The sequence below is a fragment of the Vidua macroura genome, chromosome 3 (assembly GCF_024509145.1).
Source record: "Vidua macroura isolate BioBank_ID:100142 chromosome 3, ASM2450914v1, whole genome shotgun sequence".
In the NCBI taxonomy this organism is placed as follows: Eukaryota; Metazoa; Chordata; class Aves; order Passeriformes; family Viduidae; genus Vidua; species Vidua macroura.
The window spans coordinates 85,554,643-85,574,544 of NC_071573.1; the positions used below are offsets into that span (position 1 = coordinate 85,554,643).

At 41.2% G+C, this 19,902-nt stretch overlaps 1 long non-coding RNA gene across 1 annotated transcript in view; it reads left to right on the forward strand.

The window, feature by feature from the left end:
- Window positions 1–1,891: 1,891 nt before the first annotated feature.
- LOC128805717 (uncharacterized) overlaps window positions 1,892–19,902 on the forward strand; it is a 37,512-nt gene continuing 19,501 nt past the window's right edge. The window contains exons 1-2 of the long non-coding RNA XR_008436535.1: window positions 1,892–2,263; window positions 8,262–8,373. This is a non-coding gene — a long non-coding RNA (uncharacterized LOC128805717). The remainder of the gene's footprint in view (window positions 2,264–8,261; window positions 8,374–19,902) is intronic.

Here is a 19,902-nt window from a genome sequence, read left to right on the forward strand (position 1 = left end):
GATGGAAATGCAAGCCTTGTAAAAAATAATAACGCCTGAACCTCTGGGCTAAAATCTGCAGACACCAGAAAAGTACCAAATCAGATCAGTAGATCAGATCTTAACTGAGAAACAGAAATGCAGCCAAAAAAAAAAAAATCTAAGCCCAGGCTCTGTTTTGAGATGCACAGGAGGGGTGCTTGCACGCTGATACTCATCTCTCAAGACTAAAGGCTGAGAAAGAAGGACCTTCATGCACTGTACAGGAGAAAAATCCAAGTTAGCCAAATCTATTTTTGTTAATTATAATATTGATGAGTCTTCAACAGCCACAAGACACGGTATATGGCACACAAGCAGGAATTGGCCTCTATTACTGTTGTATCTATGGCATAGGACTCCTACCATGGCCATCAAAGGGCAAGACGTGTTCTTCCCAGGAGGAAGCCCACACAGGGTACTCACCAGTGAGCTTTTACTGCCAGCATTCATAATCAGCACCAACAACTGCAGACTCCTTGTCTGCTGCCATTAGTCACTAAGGATTGAGAGCAAATATGTAAGGAGAATACAATTAAATAGCTGCAAGTGGAAAGTGGGATAAAATGCAACAGGACTTTGCCAAAGGTATATTTTGTGAAGCAAACCCAGAACCCTCTGTGAGCAGAGAAAGGTTCCTGAATAAGGAGAAGGCAGGAGATTCAGCATGACAAGACCTCAGTCAGCATTTGGTACAGGATTTCACAGAAAGCTGTTACAGGGCTTGGTGAGACACTGCAGCATGGGTAAGAAGTTGGTTAAAAAGAGATGCCACAGAGGAAATGCTCCCTCATGGAAGGAAGCTCCAGAAGGATCAGGCATCATACCTATCTAAAATGTAACAGGTCCATCCATGCCCTAAATTATGGACTGTACGGGTGACATTTCTTGATGGTGTGGCTGGGAGGAACGGCCAGAAGGATCAGGATAGCCTGAAAAAGGGTTTGCCTGAACTTGAGGACTGGAATAATGACACAAGTTCAAGCACCAAGCAAAAAGAATATGTATTTTTAGAATAAACAATAAGCATATCCAGTTTTGAGGTGCATAGATGTGATTTACAGGGTAGGACCAAGTGGTGCATACTTGTGGGTCACCAAATGAGCCTAACATAGTGAGAAGACTGGAGGAAGTGACCTTAAGGTGAGACAGGGGAGATTCAGATTAGATAACAGAAAAAGATTTTTCACTGTTAGGGTGGTCAGGCACTGCATGGCTGCCCGGGGAGGCAGTGGAGTCACCATCCCTCGAGAAGCGCCTGGTTGTGCCGCTGGGTGATGTGGTTCAGGGTTACATTGGCAGTACCATGTGGACGGCCGGACTGGGTGATCTCAAATCGCGGCAATTCCATGACAGCCTTGGTGAGACAGTGAGACCCAAGGTGGCGGCTTTCACCTCTGACTTATCATTACTATTTCTTCTGCTCACTTCTTAGGTATATAAAGGACTTGGTGTTCCCTACAATCGAAAACTGACCTAAGGACGACTCAAGAGGGGCTTTTGGTCTCCAGACCCGCAGCTGGGAACGTCACTCAGCTTCTCCGCAAGTCCTTTTTCCCCTGCCGCTTCTCCGAACAAGCCTGCGGGCGGGCAGGCGAGGCAGGACAGGAGAGGCCGGGCCGGGCCGGGCCGTGTCGGCGGGGCCCTGACGGACGCGCAGCCCACACCGAGCCCTGCGCGCCCCGGGCGGCCGCCCCGCGCCGCGCGGGGGAGGCGGGCCCGCCCGCCGCGCCGCCCCATTGGCTCCGCGCGGGACTCTCCGCGCTCCCCGGCCTCCCATTGGCCGAGACGCCCCCTGCCCCGCGCCGATTGGCGGAGCGGGCCGGGATCCCCTCCGGTGGGGGGGCGGCGCTCGGGCGGGGGCGGCCGCTCGGTCACCTGCGGCCGGGGCGGCCCCGCTCCGCTCCGCCGGCCCCGCCGGGGCGGCCGCGGCGTCACCGGGAACGGCCGGGAAAAGCCGGAGAAACAAAGAACATGGCGAGGGGAGGAGGAGCTTACGCCGCCTCAACCGCTGGGAAGGGCGCTCCGGGGGCGTACAATGCCCGCCGCGGGGCGGGTTCGCTTCCCTCCGCCCCCTTTCCCCGCCCTTGTGGCCGGGCTGGCGGGGGGCTGGGGCGGAACGGCACGGGACGGGCTGGGCTGAACTGGACTGGACTGGACTGGACTGGAGGTGGCCGTCGGGAGTGGGTCCGCTGTCTGCCGCAAGTTTCGCCCAGAGTGGGAAAGTTGGGCGGGATCCGTCCAGGTAAGGAGCGGGCGGGGGTCCTGGGACACCTGCGGGCCGGGCCGCGCTCCCGCTCCGCCCGCATCTCCCGGGGCTGCGGCCGGGGCCGCAGGTGCGGCAGGACGGGGCGGCCGTGCCCGGCGGGCCCCGCGGAGCCGGTGGGGGTCAGGCAGCCCCCGCGTCTGGAAACTTTTTAGGAACTTGGAAGGTTGTCCGCCCTGGTTGTCTCCCTGTCTGGGAAGAGCCGTCGCTGTGCGCTAACAAGCGGCACCTGGCCCAAAACCTGGCGGGACTGTCAGGGCCAGAGCGGGAACCTCCGAAAAAACTCTTGCTAAAATTGCGTGGAGTTACAATCTTACCTGTGGAGAGGTACCGGGACCGCTGCCCTTGTGAAAAGAAAACTCTCCAGCCCATTTTCTTCTGGCGTCTGCACAGAGTACGGCTCTCTGCTGGTTTTTCTCAACTCTCAAATTATTCTTTAGCTCTGGTCTTGAATAAATATTGCTCATGTCAGAATGATTACGGTACTGTTGAGAGGCCTTGGTCGGGATTTTGATCATTTTAGTTTGTACTGAGATGGAGACATGGAGACTTTGTTGTTTTTTCTTTTTTCTTTTTCTTTTCTTTTTTTTTAAACTTTTAAACTAACTAATGATTTGAGCATCCGGTTTGAGGGGTAGCTTAAATGAATCATACTAAGCGTTCAGCTTTTCGGCGTTTGTTTTAAGATGTCTTGAGCTAGTTAGCTGAAGTTTGAATTTTCAGAAATGTTTAGACATGAAGAGATAAATCACTGGGCTGCCTAAAGTCATGATTAATGCGTTCATAATTAATTCAGTTACGGTCTCGTCCCCCCATCCTCCCCCAGATTCACATCGAGGCAGCTCAATTGCATATCAAAAGCCTCTTCTCATTTTCATTTAGTAAGTTACTAGACTTTCAAACTGTTCTTGCTCCTTTTCGTCTCACTTTGCTCACACCCTCAACAATTGAAATGAAATTTTGGGACAAGTGTCTCTGTATACTTGCTTAGACACAAGTAATAAAGACAGCTTAGCGATAGAAAAGCCAGGGCCGTAAATAGCCATTATTTTCTATCAAAGGTTAATTAGTTATCATTTTTATATCTGTACATGTAAGTATAAGATGGATAAAATTTTAAGATGAAAGTGCACAGCAGCTCTGGAAGGTACTGTTACACATTGTCCCAGCTTAAGAAGAATATCTCTTTAAAATGTGTTGACATTTAATTGACCTTTGAAAGTTCATTCTGTTAATCATACTCAAAGCACTAAAGCTATGGTTGACTGATCTGGTGCTCGTACATTCAGCCGTGATCAGCATATAAATTCTGCAGCATAATTGCTACTTATTGAGCAAGAGTTTCTTTTCTTCTCTGAAAATGAGAAAGTTTTGCTTCGCCTCCGGCTGGGTGCTACGGGTAGAGTTGTGAATCCAAATGCTTTCCTGCCATCAGTTGTTGTGGCGGGTGTGGCCTCCAGCCAGGCAAGAAATTCCTTTGCTGAAACTGTGGTTTTTTCCTTCCTGAGGCCGCACATAGGGCAAGGTAACCTTGAAGGTTACTTCTGTATCTACTTTGAGTCAAAACATAGTAGGTCACTTTGCTTTTTGTGTTTTAAGCTCTTCTATATGCCAGCTGTTTGAGTGGAGAAGGCTGAGTTTAAAAAGGTTGATTGCAGAAGATAACTCCTCTCTCCCGCTCAAGAACTTGGCTCTTAAAGTCAAACCTAATATACCCGTGTTAATATGCATGCTACCTTTTTATGGCTGTTGTCCATAGCTTTGTTGTAACTCAAACTCATACAGATACGGGGAATGGAAGCATTACTTATGAGCTCACTGTCAAAAGATCTGGATAAATATTAATTTTTACTGGGTTCACTTTCTGGATAGATTTCCCAATGAGGCTAATACAGTTGGTAATAGTTTTTGTGTGTTGAGACCTCTTGTGTCATATCATGAATTTGTAAGTCTGACTGTTGCCTCGTGAGAAATGAGGGAAATACTAAATGTTAAATGCAGTGTCAGTGATTCCTAATACATCATTAGCTCTTTGCTGTTACCATTGAAAACTAATTAATAGCTCTTAGTCATAAATCTACTTACAAAGTTAGAGACCTGGCATTGCTGTTGTAGTTTTCTAAGCTGTTTTGTCAATGCTGCTTTTGTACTAGAATCCCCTTCCCCGAACTGTGAAGACAGATGTGATGTTCAAGGTGCATTTGCAGTCACATAACTGCCCTGACATTGTGTTGTTAGGAGCTGTTAAAGCCCACAGAGGGAGGGGTTGTCATCTGAGCAAGTATTTTTGTCAGGGCTGTGTCCACCAGTGCACAAGTGCTTTGAATACTAAAAAGTGATCCTGTGGTTGAGTTTTGTTTATTTTAGTAGACTAGATACAAGTACCACACGTGATTCATTTCACTGATTCTTTAGAAAGCTGAGTGAAGATAAATGTGTCAAGAGCATGTCTGTACTTTCTGTACAGTTGACAAAAGGAGGAGGAAAAATATCCAGGGTAGCTTAGGGGCTGGAGTGTGCAGATGCCTGACCTGCAGTTGCCCTGATGCCCATAGCCCAGAGTTGGCACCCACTTCGTCTGTGGTACTTGCAGGAAAAGGCCCTGCAAGGTGTCCTCTGTCACCTCAGAGGACGATGATCGGAGCCTCAGGGACCACGGGAGGTGTAGAGAGAGATCTGCTCTGCAGCTTAGCTTTTATAGAGGCTTAAGTCTTGGGTCTAGCTAGGTGGAGGTGTCAATCCATTTGTTATTTGCAGTTGCAAACACTGCCCTGGAATGAGATGCCTGAGCAAGGTCCCCTTTTGTAAAGGGGTCGTCTCACTGATTTGCGGGAGTGTTTTGAATGTGGTGGCTCTCCTGGGTGGCAGAAGCTCCTGGACTGAGCTTCTCCTGTTGAAAGCAGTTGTCAAAGCATGGATGGCATCACCACATGGGCACAGGCATTCAGATTGGGGAGTGAGCTGAGACAGGCCTAGAGGGGGATTTAAACCTGAACTCTTCTTGTCCTAATGTTTGTATTGTATAAAAAGATTACTGGTGCAGCTGGTGTATTCCCAAACTCCTTATATTATTGTTGGGCTAAAGGACGGATCTGGAAGTTGCACATTCTTGCACTTCAGCAGTAGAGAAGCAACAGGGTGAGCAGGGGATTTGAGAGCCACGTGGTGGTTTGGACGTGCAGTATTAGTTCAATTACTGTTGGTACAAGTACCCACTGGCAGGAAGCTGTGTGGTCGGAGGGCAGTAGCAGCCAAGAACGGATGTTTAAAGTTTTAATGATATCTAAAAATTCATCGGGCACCCTTGAGGGTTAAGAGGGATGTTGTTATGAAGGTGATGGTTGATCTTTCTATCTGCATTCCTAGATTACTCTGAGGAGGATAATGTGAAATCATTCTCTGAAGATTATGGCATTGCGTGAAAGGAATGTAGCACTGGGCCATAAATTAACAGGAATAGAAAAAGCTCATTCTCAACTCCAGTTTATTAACTCAGCCATTTGCATATGTAATCCTTTGTACCAAAAACTTGTACTGTATAAATATATCTTTTACAATAACAGCCTACCACAGCAAATAGATTTTTGTGCAGGAAAGTTTCCCCTTCTCTTTTTTATTCAGGTGTGTAGAAAATAAGTTTTACATTATTCTGTAAGACTGCTTCTGTCTATGACACTTCATGTTGAAAAAAAAACACATGATATGTTCTTGATCAGTATTAGATCCACAGATGCCTTTCCTCTGTAACCATTTGAAATTTTAGAGCCATGTGTTAGAGTGCATACATAGACAGGTTCAGTTGCATTTTAACATACTCACTGGTCAAGGTGAGCACAAGCCATCCTAATGTGACATGTCTGACATAATCCCAAGGGGATTAGTTGTTAAGACATTTGAAAAATAGTCAGGTCTTGCTTCAGTGTTTTTCCTTAGTGACATATGTTCTAAATTAAAGCTTTTGCAGCAAGTTCATTATAAACTTTCTCTGAGTCTAAGCAACTGAGAGATGTTCTTGGAGCTGTCAAAATATGTATAGCTCGAATTTTTCGCTGACTACTAAATCTATTTTTTTTTTTTTTGGTTGGTTTTTTTTGTTTTTTTTTTTGTTTTTTTTTTTGTTTTGTTTTGTTTTTTTTTAATAGAAAAAGGTTTCATATATGTCCTGTTTCTTTTTCTGTAATCTCTGGGCAGTTATTTCTGCTATCAGGAGTAAAATGCAGCTATATGAACTGTTTGTATCTGTGGAAAGCTGTGTGGGGACAGCATTTAGAGTAACTGTGACTTATACTGAAAACTTTGGGGTGAAGGTGAGGAAGAAGGATAATTCTAAGTTCCCAATGCCTGAAGTTAATCAGTAGGGGTTTTTTCGTACTTTGTGCCCTCTTCCCACCTGTCATTTCTCACAGCTATTTTAGCTGTTTCAGAAGGGCTCACTGCCTTCTCTTCTTGCAGAACTTTGTAGTGTATGCATTTTTTGGTATGTCAGTGTTGATGGCTGTGTAGTAGTTTCTTGAGCACTTTGGAGCTTCCCCAGTGTTTTAGCTAGGGTGTTTATGCTGGTAAGCCCTCTCTTCTCGTGCTTCACTGGTCAGTCTAATGCTTTCTCCTTGCTTGGTAGGACTGAATTGTGCCTCTCTTTTAACTTGGTGGGTGTTTTTTTTTTGTCATGTGCTTATTAGTCTCTTGTAACTTCTGCTTCTGAAAAGCTGGGAGGAAAGACCTTTTCACTGTGATGAGGATACAGGTTAACATTAACAAGATTCAGGTTCATGGCCCTGTCAGTATGATGTCAGCATTTTATCTGATAGGTCAGAATGTTTAATTTCAAACTGTGGGAACAAGCAAGTGTTTAACTACTTATGTTCAGCCCCATTCTGTTCCCTCATTTCATAAGCCTGGTCACACCCAAGAAAAGGGAAGCTAATGGAAATAAATGAAGAATGGGACTTGAGGAGGTGCATTGCCCCAGTCGGTGTGTGTGCAAAGCTTAGTGCATTTGCTGCCCATGAACTCTAGTTTTGTTCTTTAAATGTTGCTGTCATGTTTTTCTTGGTGTTCTTAATACAGTTGCTTTCTGCACCCTTTTAATGGATGTTTTGCTTCTTGTACTACCCAGTAGTTCTCTTTCATCTAGACCTAATTTCTGGTAATGTTCAAGTACCTTTGGGCTGAGAGTAATCAATGCATTGCACAACCTTACACTTTGATTCATATGGCACATCCAGAATGGGTTCAAGTACAGGTCTCAGGAGTGCAAATTGATAAATGATATGCTTTCAGTATATACATTTCAGTTAATAAGTGCCATGTCCTGCACTTCTTTTGCTTTTGTTGTCTGCTCATAACTTAGGTTTCAGAACGGTCACGTGTGTATTCTCCCTCTACTTTAGGTTGGTTTACTTTGGTTCTCCTTATTTTGTTTTTTCTATGCTTGTCTCAGTTTCTGTTTCTTTTTGGTTTTGCTTAATATTGTAGTTCTGTTTTGTTTATCTGTTTGCTCATCTATCTTCACGGAAGTGCTCTATGTCCTTCTTCCTCTAGAATGATTGTGTGAATAAGTTCTTCATCGTAAAGGCTCTGGGGATTTTGCTTTTCTGAAATCATGTTAAGTCTGAGATTGAGTATGTGGTTGGTTTTGGTTGTGTAATCTGTACATTTCTTAATATAATAAACGAGAAGTCATTATGCCATTTCTGGTGAGAAATTTAAATTCTTCAGAGTTGTTTCTGAATACTTACACTGCCTTAGCAGTTAACCTTTATCTACACAAATTGAGAGACAGCTGCATTCAGCAGTAATGTGTCACTTTAAACACATTCTAAGTTTTAAATGACAGTACCAGAAAAGGACACAGTTGTAATAATGGTTGTTAGAAGCTATCTGACTTCTTGCAGACAGTCCTAATAATGAGAACTATGCGATCTGAACTGCTGAACTTCTGGAATTACAATAACTCCTGTTCGTGTATGTGGTACAGATTCCTGGAAATCTGAGGAGCAGACTTTGGTGGACGAAGAATGTAATTCTCCCCGGAGGTGTGGATATCTCTTATGAAGGGGACTGAAGTAGGATCAGCTGATATCCAAAAAGTAAGTTCTTGGGCTTTTTTCCTCAGGTATAATGCAAGTGAGGTACACTGTAGCATTCATTCACTTGATTGGATTAGAAGCTGATTAAAGTCTTTAATGATTAGACATTGAGGAGAGAATTTTGGGAAGAGGCTCAAGAAAGCTAGGTGCTACATTGTTGTTCACGATTTTACCAAGAGTTTTGACATCTCCTTCCCAAATGTTTGGATGTTTTGTGTCTCATTTGGTGTGTAAGTTCAACTGCTTGTCTGCAACTGCCTTCTTAGTGCAGGGGGAGCCTGCTGCTTCAGGCATTTTAGAGCTCAAATGCAGTTGGGAGAATTGGATTCATCTGCAACAGTTGGAGATACTCATGCTGTATCATAACAGCTGTGAACTTGAGTTCATATAAGTAATGTGTGCTTAATCTTCCTGTGCTGTCAGTGACAGGAAGAGGAGGAATTATATTTTCCCATGTTTAATGATGATCTTAAAGTTTTTGCCAAGCAAATTTGAAAATGTAAACTATAAATCAGCTTAGGAAATAATTGCCACGAGTTAAGTTTTTGCAAATTCTATGTAGCTTTTAATTTGCATTTTCATTTGTTGATATTCCGGTGTTAATCTGATAGGATTACAAACTAATTTACCTGTTTGAGTTACCCTATCACCTTGTCTATATGGAAGGTAACAGAAAAGGTAGAGGCCCTGTTTTTGAATTCTAGGAGCACTTGGCAAGTTTTGGTTTAGCTGCTTTGTTTGTTTGTTTGTTTTTATAGTTCTTTCTTTGCACCAATAATCCATTCATCTGACTTAGAAATTTCTGGGGAATGAGAGAAAAGCAGTGGAAAGCTTTTTTATTCACAGAAACAGGCCTTAAGTGCTACCAGTTTGCCCCTTTCTCCTTCTGGGACATGAGCTATAAATTCATGAAGACATTGAAATGTTTGAATTTTGTTCCTTTTGTCTTACCTGTATTCTACCTGTTCAGGTTTGTTTCACCTTATCAAAATCAGCATGTATCAAGTCCTGTTGATGATTACTATTTGAGTCTTGGGCACTTTCTAGCTAAACATCTCTGTAAGAATACTTTACAAATTAAACATCAGAGTGGTAAAGACAATTCATTGCCTTCTTCTGCATTACAGTCCATACTGTGTGATAAAGTGCCTCACAGTTTTAGATTGACCATCTTTTGACTTTGATACAGATATAATCTGTTTGTGTTTTTAAAATAGAAAGGTCTCCATATATGGAGTGGAATTGCATATGATTGCTCATATAATGTCCTTCATCTAATTAATTCAATTCTATAGCTTTCCTACATGTTCCCCTTTAAGGTGTGTATATTAGGCCAGTGTATTTACAAATTAAGTGGTAATTTTAGTGTCATGAGTGGGTGTAATTTGGCTGAAATACTTCCATTCTGCAATCAATATTGTGCATTTGAGGGTTTTTTTTTTTTTTTTGGTTTGGTTTGGTTTTTTGGGGTTTTTTTTGTTACTATCTATGCATATTGTTTTACAAGGTGATTTAAGTGTATTTCTTAGCTGGCTTGTGATAAATGAGACTTGCCAAGAGAGAGGAACTCTTTTCCTTTTTTCCCAAAGTATTGTTTTAGTAAATATATTTTCTTACGTCCTGTTCTTCAGTAGATCTCACACAGGAAAGGCCAGTGCCTCCTCATATTGCCAGTTTTATGTAAAGTTGGGGACCTTACTGAGAGTTTCATAGCTTGTTATGATTGCTCTCCTAAGGAGATGATGAGTGGATCCTGTGGCTCTGGTGTGGTATATAGATGCCAAGTGCTAGGAATTCCTGGAATGTAGAGTTGTGCAGCACTGATAAAGTTTGCTTTGTTTCCTTAGTGACTTGGCCCATTGAGAAAATGTGATTCCCTAGGAAGCTTTAGTAGCTCGAAGTTTATACTGAATAAAGGGAAAGGCCCTAGCATAATTCTGCTTGTTTTCACCTGCTGCCTGAAAGATTAATTTTTTTAACCTTAGTATAGAAAATATAACCCTGAGTTTTGAAAGTGATTTATAGAGATCCTTCACACTTATCAGTTTGAGTAAATACACCACAGGCTTCTGCGTTCCAGCTACAGTCTTTTCATAACCTATTCAGTTTACAGTGTGGTAATTTCATTTGGGGGTAAGAAAGTTTCAAGGAAAAACACCTTCTAATTAGAGTGATATAATCACTCTGCTTGCCTGCTGTGGTTTCATATGACTTCAGAAAAATAGTTGAGTGATTACTCTTTAATTTTCCCCATCATTAACTTAATAAGGAAATAGGAGATAGAACAAAAAAACAAACAGCAGAACTGTACAACTGAGATGCTGTAATGCCAAATCTTTTTGGCTTTTTCATTTGGTGAAAAATGCCATTCTGCCAATTCCATGTGAAGTGTAGCAGCAACTGGTTAGCTCAGATAATTTGTAGAAATCTTAAACTTTATTGAAGTCTTTGCAGAGCTTGCTATACCACTTCTTCCTTCTTCCCCACAGTCCCCTGTGGGCTGGGTGGTGCATTTTTTTTCCATAGTTTTATTTAGAAGTAAATATTGTATAAGCTAACTTCTAATATCATATCATTTCCTTGCACCCACTTTTCTGAGGGGAAGGAAGCCATCTGAGACACTTAAGTGAAATACCCTTAGGAAGGATTTGATTCTATTTTGGTACCAGTTACTATCTTTAGTTGCTGTGCTGATAAGTGAACTTTGTTGTAGAGTAGTGTGGTTTTTATATGAATGTGACAGGATTGGTCAAGTCTCTTGGAGAACAAAAACAAATCCAACAGTGGAAGCAAGTTGCTCTTTTTGTACATCTTTATTTAATTTTTACTGGGTGTAAAACAGGCAACATAATACTAGAAGTGTAATGCTTGAGTAGAAAATAATGCCTGGCTGTTTGTAAATGTTCCTCTGGAAGTTATACTTTATTTCATTAGTAAATGCTATAAAAACAGTCCGGTGTACATCTGTGGGCAGCATCACAGCAACAGAAGTAGATCTTAACTAACCTGCTTGGAGGCTTCTGCATGTTAATAATATAAAATAAACAGCCAAGGAATGTGTATTGCTGTTGACAGTGAGCGACTGTAAACATCCTCGACTGGAAGCTGTGAAGCAGCAGATGGGGCTTTCAGTCGGATGTTTGCAGCTGCCAACTGCCACAGACGTCAAGAATGTTTGACACCTAAAACATAGCTGTCTGTTTAAAACTTTTATTTCATTTATCACAGGCATATGAATTAGGCCAAACTTCTCTAGATACTGCTTAATCTTTCTTGGGATGTCTGTGTCTTAATATCTATAAATCATCCAATCTCTGTTAGGAAGAATCAAAAATGGAATCAGGTTTTATTTTTAACTGCAAACTCGGTTTTAAGTTTTCAGAGTTTCTTGTTTGTACAGATTGCTTGGCTTTGATTTTAGACTCCTCTAGAAAGTTTTCACAAGATTATTTCACATCTTTATCTTCTCTCCAATGGTTCACTTAGAATTTGAAATGCTAAGCCGTGTAGGAAATAATCACTTAAAGGACTTCTGGAAACTAGAAATTCACCAGTAAGCAAAAATGGGGGGGGGGGGGGGGTGGAGGAGGGGAAGTATGAAAAATTTATTTTTCCTGGAAGAGGCTCAACCCTGACAAATGATGGGGAGTTCAGGGAGATTTCATCTGTCCAGGTTTACCTCTGATGTATCATAGCATCTCAGCTGTTTGAGGTTCAGTGATCTTCCCCTTCACTCTCCCTTGCAAGGAAAAAAAAAAAAAAAGGAGGAAATGCTAAAAGTTGATTCATACTTTTCATACTTTTCTCTAAGTCAATTGAGGCAATTTCAAGATTCCAGTCTTGCCAGTTAATTATATGTGTGGGTGTACACTGTTGCTAAAATAACGACCATAAGAGATAGAGAACAATTTATGTGACTGGGACACTACTTAAGGGTGATGACAGGAAAAGAGCAGTGAGGTTGTAGCACATAACTGACTAAAGTTGATAATAAAAGCACTAGTGAATTCCTTCTTGAGAGAACACACAGAACATATGCATCTGCTTGGTACATGTGCTTAAATATCTATGCTTTTGGTAAAGTGAGTTGTGTTGTTAATTTTTCTTTTTCTTGTTGTCAGTATCCTTTTTTCTCAAATGTGTTTGTGTGCACATTTCTATAAAAGCATGAGAGGACATAATCTAAACATTACTCTGTCCCTTTACATTTCACATAAGATACAGGTACCCTAAGACTTTCTAGACTTTGTGACTTTTTTGTAAAGGAGTTACTGTCCTGGTCAGAGTTCTTACAAAGCATTGTTGTCATGTAGGTACGTAAAACAGTATCTGCAATATCCCCATATTTTATGTTTGAGAAACTTCACTGATCTGTGTTTTGCAAATAGCATTCAGTGAAGCTTTGTATACTTGGCAGGTTCAAATTATATTGTATTTCAGTAATGCTTGAAAATCCTTTTAGGATTAGCACTGTACATCATCTTGCACACTTCTTGTTCATAGTAAGGTATGAGGTCTCCCAAAAAGGATTTACAGTCTGATTCAAGACCAGTGGTATCAAAGTGGAATTTAGATGATGTGAGCAGGGGTTACATGGAGAGACTGAGAGGAGGAGGGCAGAGGGATGGGCATTTTTAGTGGCTTTGAGTTGCCTGCTAATTAAAATGTAGGAAGACAGAAGACATGTCTTCTTAGCCAGTTATTTATTTGGCTGTAAATATCTTGAAAGATGATGGTTTAGTTGGATAGTATATGGATTTGAAATTAGGACAGACACTGATGAAGCTGTGATTTTAGGTTGATGATCTTTTTTCTCTGCAGATGGAGCAGGTGAAATGGGCTGAGATTTCCAAAAGCCTTTTCTTGCAGATCTAAGTGACTCTGAAAAGCTTGTAGTAAACTCAGAAAAAGAAAATTCAACAAATACAGCATTTGATTTAAAATAATTGCAAATTTAATTCAGGGCCAAGGTAGTTGCTCAGCGTATGGCTTACATGGGTTGTAGAAGTAGCTGAATTTTTGGTGTTTATGGTGGTAGAAAAATGGGAATTATGAGGCAACAGTCAGATTACATTTGTGAATGATAGAGGTGGGTGTTACTGCTGCCAAAGTAGAACAGTAATGAACAGAGTTGTGGTTTAACAAATAACAAGTGCTGAGAGGAGTTTTTCTGGGCCTAAAACTGGCTTTATTGAAAACCATGAGAACTTTTTAAGTGAACTTGTAATGAAATTTATGAGACTTGGATGCACTTGAGAAATGCCATCTAGGCAGAGGATTCTTGACATAATCGCCTCGTCTGGAAAGCTTCACAGTAGTTTTGAAGAGGATTGAGCAATAGGAAAAGACTTGCATAGACAGAGTATTTAATATCAAAAGCATTAAGTACCTCCTGTGAAGATTTACATATTGATAATATTTGTGCTTTGGCAGGAAATTCTTTCAATACCCATTCTATTACTCTTCTTCCTGAATTACGTACTGTCTCAAAGTTCAGCATGTTTCCTCTTGGAAAATGTAGTAATATGTTGGGACTGTTTTCTTCAGCCTCTCTAATCACACTACATGCACATGAGTTTTCTTTGTAAAAAGCAGCTTCAGACACGTAACCTGCTCTTGTGCCAACTACCTCTTAAAAACTGCTAGGGCTAAACTTCAGAAGAATTTATGGTGGTTTGACCCTGTCTGGATGCCAGGCACCCATGAAAGCCACTCTATCACTGCCTTCCACCACTGGACAGGGAAAGAAAACAAAAAACAAAAAGGATCATGAGCTGAAATAAGGATAGAAGGAGATCACTTGCCAAATATTGTCACGGGCAAAACAGAGTTGACTTGGGGATATTAACTGAATTTATTACTATTTAAAATTAGAGCAGAATAATGAGAAGTAAAACAAAGCTTAAAGGCACCTTTTCCCCACTCCTCCGTCCTTCCCAGGGTCTACCTCCTCCCCCACAGTGGCAAAGGGAGATGGAGAATGGTGGCTGTGATCAGTTCATCCCAGGTTGTTCCTGATGGTGCTCAGGGAGTCTTTCCCCTGCTCAAGCGTGGGATCCCTCCCATGGGAGACAGTGCTCCAGGAACTTCTCCAGTGTTAATCCTTCCCATGGACTGAAGTTCTTCGTGAACTGCTCCAGCATGGGTCACTCTTCCACAGGGTGCAGTCCTTCAGGCACAGCCTGATCCAGAGTGGATCCCCCACAGAGTCACAAGTCCTACCAGGAAACCTGTTCCAGCGTGGGCTCCTCTCTCTATGGGTCTGTGGGTCCTTACCAGGAGCCTGCTCCAGCACAGACTTCCAGCAGGGTCACACCATCTTTTGGGCTTCCACCTACTCAGGTGTGGGTCTCCTCCATGGACTGCAGGTGAATCTCTGCATCCCCACAGAGTGCAGGGAATCTCTGTTCCAGTGCCTCGAGCACCTCTTCCCTCTCCTTCTCCACTGACCTTGGTGTTTGCATAGTGTTCCTCTCATTCCTCTCTTCTTTGAGCCAATTATTTTTGCACAATAACTTATTTTCCTTCTTAAATATGTTATCATGGGGCACTACTACCTTCTCAGACTGGCTCGGTCTTGGCCAGCAGCGGGTCTGGCTGTCACTGGCTTTGCCAGACATGGGGAAAGCATCTGGCAGGTTCTCACAGAAGCCACCCTTTTACTCTCCACTGCTACCGAAACCTGGCCATGCAAACCCAATTCAAGAGTGTTAGAGCAGTGGCCCTTATTTTCTGTCTGAAATAGCAGCTGGCTGCTAGCTTTGTCTTACCTTAAATATTGGTCTATGTTGTCTTACCTGGTACTTGTTGAGTTCACTGTCTCCCTGAGGAGGCAGGGTCTTTTTTTCAGGCCCTGGCTTTCAGATTTGGATAGGTCAAGTCAAGCCCTCTTCACACATCTACGGAATTAACAAGGTATTCTTCAAAAGCTTCTTCACTCCCCAGCCCTGTTTGAAAATAAAAGAACAGGTCTTGTCTGAGGGGTCTTGGTTTTGACTCTGCAGATGTTGTGGCTGCCAACCAGGAAGGAGGGAATCAAAAGAGGAAAGTCGACCAGTGCTATTTACATCTGCATGCTGTTTATGGAAATCATCTTTAAAATGACAGGGCAGCTGTTGGAAACAGCCCAATCCATCTGCCTACATATGCACTTGTTATGAAGAAAATACAGGTGATGATGTGAATGGAAAGCTTTCAGTACTGAGCTGCTGTTCTTACTCAAGCTGCACTCAAAACTGTATATTGTTCAGTTATGTGCTTTAACTCTTTGCTTGAAAAGTGAGTGTTTAATTGCCCTGTTTCTTGAGAAGTTCTTTTTAGTAATTATATGTGAAATAGGCATTTAACAATGTGCTTGTGTTGTTTAGAAACAGAATAAAAGAAGATGAACTAATCCTGTATCACTGAAAATATCTGAATTAGAAAGGATGATCCTTTTGAGTTGAAGTGAATTGAGTTGAATTTGGCATATAACTTTTTTCCCTTTAAGCAGTAATTTACAGACCAAGATCCATGAACACCATTTTTTTTCTATGGTCATATACAGGCTCTTTTGGTTTTTTCCTAAAGCTTCAAATAGTTATTATGAAACAAATAAATGAACAAAGGATATGGGAAGGAAGCCACGTGCCATGCAGTGACATGGTGTTTTTCCAGATAATAGCTTGAGGCATCTTTTTAGCTGTGGATGTCAACATAGCTGCTTTTATTTAACAATACATCTCTTAATTTAATTTGGATAGCCAGCATTTCCCTCCAATTCAGGCTTCCTGTTATTGGCACTTGGATTTTTCTTGTGAATAAATTGGAAATACTTTTTGTAACTTTGTCTTGTGTTGCTGAAGTATTTTTTTCTTCCCCCTTCCTTGTACATCCTTTGATTAAATACATACTTCCTTTCATAGTGCAGAGCGTAGAAATTTAATTCAAGAACTTCTGCCTGTAGCAATGCCAGACTAGCAGTGGAAGAGAGGGATATTGCTTAGAGCAGTTTTTTTGCAATCTCCTTTGGGCATCCGGGTGTATTTCAGTCAGTAGTAGGTCTTTGAGCATTGACCTGGGGGAGCTCTGAGCCATTCTGTCTTCTTCATTGCACTCCTTTTGTAACCCTTCTTGTATAAGGACAGAGGACTTGCTTTTAGCTCTCTGGGATGCTGTGCAGAGATCTCTTGTCTCTTTGCTTTCACCATATCACTCGTCTCAGCCTTTCCTTGACTCACCTTTATTCATTAGATGCAACTTAAACTGCTTGCTTTTGTCTTCATCACATACTTATATATGTGATACTTATATATGTATGCTTGAAATTAACTGTATTAAGAAGTTCCACTATACGAGGCTGATATACTCTGCCTTGTATTTTTATTTGTGTGTGTGTGTGTGTGTACATGTGTGTATACACACACCTGTATCACAGAAGGAGGAGAAGAAAGAGGCAAAGGAAGCTGTGCAAATAGCTTGGGTTTTTTCCTACCTATTGCCTAGATGTGCATGCTGTGCAGAATAAACCAGCCTTGTGTTCTAGAATTTCTAATACAATTAGTTGCTAACATTCTGCCTGTAGATGATGACATTATTCAATGGAATATGTGCTTATCTGAAGCTCTTTATCAGAAATTAGGGGTTTAAAAAAATAAAGCAGCTGAATGCTTAGGTACAAATGCTGCTGTTCCTTTAGAGCAAGCATCTTATTACTGTGCCAGCAATTTAATTTATGGAGGCTAGAATGATCTTTGAAGTTCCTCTATTTTGATTGTTAAAAGCTATGTAACCTTAAAGCCTTTCTAGATATCTGATGTGATTCTGGGATTCATAGCAGTGATTAATTCTCTAACTATAAATGTTCCTCATCAGCATCCTGAAATGTTTTCAAAACATACAGAGGGGTTTTTCACATCTTAACCTAAACAGTGATGAAATGGCAGAAAGCCTATGTGAGACAAATTTACTTGCTATCTCCTTGAAATAATACCTGCTATGAGGGGTTTTGGTCTTTTGCTTGAGTAGTGATGTCCTTTAAGACACTCCAGTCAGTAATTGGAGCTTCTATGTAATGCCAGGAAAGCAGTGAAAGCAAGGAAACTGGCTTAGGTCCTAGATTTACAGGGCAAGGGCGAGACCCAACAAGGTACAGAGGGAAGAGCATATAAAGCAGCATGGCTCTGCAGAGTTGGTGTAATGTCCTCTCTGCTAAACCTTCTCCAGCTCTTCTTAGAGAAACTTGAATGTACAGAAGTGTCTTCAGAAATACTTGAAAGACATAGGTCAGATTTACTTGAAATGGCTGTATGTATTTTGCAGAGCTTGTTAGATGAGACCCAGGGCTATGACCCTGCAGATGTACAGTTCTTGGCAAAGGTGACAGCCATTGACAGGTCAATGATACAGGTATCTGTGAATCAGTGAAGTACCTCAACAATGCTTATTTTATGAATACATAAGCTTCTTCACAAATAAACTAATAGGCATTATTAACATTCTGAAAATAAATATGGTCATGTCTTTAAGTGGAAGTCTACTGGAAATGTAATTTCTCTGTTCCACAGTGGGTTAGTGTGGTTATCATTATCTTTGAATACCTTGTGGGATTCTAATTGTTCATAAAAATTGGTAGGAAATACCTATGATAAGCATTTATATTGTTGAACTTATTACAGCTGTGCTGCAGTTAAATGTATCTGAGCTGCACTGTTCTAGGCTTACATTAATGAATGAGGAGAGGCCCTTTTACATGACAATTTTATATGTTTTATTTTAGATATGCATTTAGGAATGGGATGACTTGTCCCCAGTTGCTCTGCTTGTTTCTCTCCTTTAGCTTCAAAGTCAGTCTGGGAGAACTACCTCAGGTGTACGTATCTGTGCTCATAGAAGCCTGTTTGTAGTCAGATGAATTCAATATTTTTTCCTCAAAGGAAGAAATTCAAAAGGTAGAAAGCTTTTGAACAACACAAGGGGAAAGATGAAATATGAACTGAAAAAGTGTAGCACATTTGAATGGCTTACAAAAATCTTACTAGTTGTGGAAAAATCCATAATCAAGGGAGATAGCAAAGATAAAATGTCTGAGAATAGAGGTGGAAGTGGTGCTTTAAAATATTCTTTCCCTTCCTCCTGCCACAAGAAATCCCTAAGTAGATGTCTGTCAGCCTTTATTCCATGAATATAAATTAGCAGATAATGAAGCAATGTATAAAATTAGTAAGAAAATGTCATGGATTGGAGGCAGGACAGCTGGACAGTCAGAAAAAGAAAGACTTTTATTAGACACAAAAGGATTTTAATGTTGGTGCTCATGATCAGGTAGAAGTCAATTTCATAGTAGTGCTTAAAGACAATACTCTATAGGCTTCTCAGGCTTGTGATTAAAAAGCTGGGGCATAGTCAGATACAAATGTTGATGGCATTCTCTCAACTTTAGCAATCCAGGACGATGTTTAACAACCGCTATTAAAATAGGACATAGCTTAGAAGATGCCAATAACTTGTAGCAAGAAATTGGACAGCAGTAATACAAAAAACTTGGTGGATTGATAATCTAAAATTAGTGTACTCCAGATTACAGATGGAAACTAAATTGTACCAGGCCTTAACTGGGTGAGTAGAGTTTATGACTGCCTGTAGAGTGTCAGCTTGACATGGTTTTGGACAGAAATACTGAAATAGAACTTGGACCAAAATAGGTAAGTTGAGTAGATCCTACCAGGAAATGGAACTCACTTGTTACATTGTCTATTTATTTTATTTAATGTTAAATCAGGCACATTGATAGCCTCATACAAACACTAGCCTTTATGAGCTATTACATGATATTGGATTTGGCAGCCCAAACATCCTGATAGAAAAAATTGAAATAGTAAAAAGTCTAGATACGATGTATCTGGTGAACAGATTTAAAACTATCCATGAAGAATAGTCACTGAATGGTGTGTTTCCCTGGGGTGGAGAGTGGTAGGCTTTGATTATTTATTTTCTCTTGGTTTGTTTTTTTTTCTCTACAGAAATGCTCAGGTATTCCTGAGGATTTGCAAGCAAATTAAATATTGGAAAGGTACAATGAAGATGGGAACAGGTCATATGGTAGGTTGCTTGTATCTCTTAGGGAGCAAGGTAGTACTGTTCATCTTGAATGCAACCAAAATACATACATTTACAGGTTTAGAAACCAGAAGTGTAGGGTATGTTTACATATCCTCCAGGCTGAATTATAACAGTGAGAGATTAGAAAAATGACACTATGTAAGCCTAAGTGGTATTTTGTACTTTTTTTCAAGGCAGTATGTGCTTTGAGGATAGGTGACCCATGGCTATGACCTAGTACATAGCTTCTGTGTTGGAAAAGGGAAGGCAAGATTGCTGTCTATTGCAAGGCAGTGGGCAGTGTCAGGAGATGGGGGAAGAGAGGGAGGCATGAAGAATGAATGTCTGGCTTAGCAAATAAAAAAAAAAAAAGAGGAAAAAACAAGCTAGTAAAGCTGAAAATGTGGAATGGACAAGCATGGGAGAAACAGTACCAAAAGCTTGCAAACA